The sequence below is a fragment of the Petaurus breviceps genome, unplaced genomic scaffold, assembly GCF_028583685.1.
Source record: "Petaurus breviceps papuanus isolate PSGF00001 unplaced genomic scaffold, PetGlider_PUasm1.0 37, whole genome shotgun sequence".
Lineage (NCBI taxonomy): Eukaryota > Metazoa > Chordata > Mammalia > Diprotodontia > Petauridae > Petaurus > Petaurus breviceps.
This window is the reverse complement of record NW_027186296.1, coordinates 84,879,494-84,880,945: the sequence shown is the minus strand read 5'-3', so window position 1 is coordinate 84,880,945 and position 1,452 is coordinate 84,879,494. Positions and strand designations below refer to the sequence as shown.

Sequence of the window (1,452 nt, the reverse complement as noted above, 5' to 3'; positions counted from 1 at the left end):
AAAAAAAGAGACGGTGGAGACGGAGTGCGAGAGCCAGAGAGACCGAGAACGCGAGAACGAAAGAAAGCAAGGAAGAAGAAAGAACAGGGTTTTGTTCTGGAATCCCTGTTCTCTACCCTCCGCTTCCAACTTTAGCCTGCTAATATACCCACCCCACCCAGATCCAAACGATGGCAAAACAAAACACCCGTCCGGCCAAGGAGACTCTGAAAAAAAGACTAAAAACGACCTCGCGGACATCCTGCTTAGTGCTCGGTTGTCAGCCAAACAACACTTTGCAGTTTTCTCCTCGGCCCTTCTCCACAGCCGGGGCAGACAGACACACAGAGACGCACACCCTCACTCTCTCTCCCCCTCTCTTTGTTACATCTCTGTAAGCACTGAGTGCCTGTCCCTTCCTCTGGTGTCAGTCGCTCACAGCTAGGAGCTGGGGGAGGGCTGGGAACGGGCAGCGGCTGGTTCGAGGGGCCAGGCGCAGACGGATGAGGGCTAGAAGCTACCCCCCAAAGCCGCAAACTTACTTTTGTTCTCCTTCTCTATCTGCTCCAAGTAGCTGGCGGCCTCGAGCAGGATCTGCACATTCTGCAGGAAAGTGTTGATATGTTTCTCCACCGAGCTCTCACTGGTGTTGAAGATGTCACTGAAGGGGCACCTGAGTTGGGCTGCCACGGGTGTCCCAGGTTGGGACTGGGGTTGAGGCTGAGGCTGGGGCTCTGGAGAGGCGGCCGGCCCATCCTCCTCCCCGCATCTCGCCTCTTTCCTCGGCCTGCCGCGTTTACCCATGGTGGGGGGGAGGGGGGGGATCTCTGGGCTTCTGCTTCGGACGCTCTGGGAGGAGGCTTGTTGCTGCCAAGTGCAGGACAGGATCTGAGGAGAAGAAAATGCGGCCGCAAAGAGTCTCTCGCAGACTTTCCGAACCTCTCCTGGTTGCAGTTGTGTATGTCTGCGCGCGTGTGTGTATGTGTGCGTGTGTGTGCGCGCTCGGGTGTGCGTGTGTGTGAGTGTATGTGTGTGTATGAGAGATTGAATGAACCTACAGGACGACTGAGGCTTTCTGGCCCCTGGGTCCTAGCGCGAGCCATGTACATCCATCTGACCAGTAAGGATAAAAGGTGGGGAAAGAGGCTCTGGATTGCCCCCCAGCCCCACCCCTTTTCTGAATCCCTTCCTCAGTCAAGTTTCCAACCCGCCCCTCCTCAGTCCTTCACGGAAATTCACCGCATTTGACACGAACTGGAAAAATCCATACGGCGACTGTTTGTGTACACCTGCACAAACAACACACCGCAGTCTGGAATTGGGCAGAATTAAAAGCAACCTAGGTAATGGAGAACTATTCACCACCCCCACCCCCACTCCTTCCTACCTCACTGCTGAATGCTATTCCAAGGCTAAGTCTAGGTCACAGTCCCTTCAGTAGACATGTCCACCTCCTCCCATTCCCCCACCCCC

General features: G+C 55.5%; 1 long non-coding RNA gene across 2 annotated transcripts in view; it reads left to right on the top strand.

Annotated features, from left to right (window-relative positions):
* Nucleotides 1–789: 789 nt before the first annotated feature.
* Nucleotides 790–1,452, top strand: part of LOC138169464 (uncharacterized) — a 100,427-nt gene continuing 99,764 nt past the window's right edge. For both annotated transcript variants that reach the window (XR_011170362.1, XR_011170361.1), the window contains exon 1: nt 790–1,322. This is a non-coding gene — a long non-coding RNA (uncharacterized lncRNA). The remainder of the gene's footprint in view (nt 1,323–1,452) is intronic.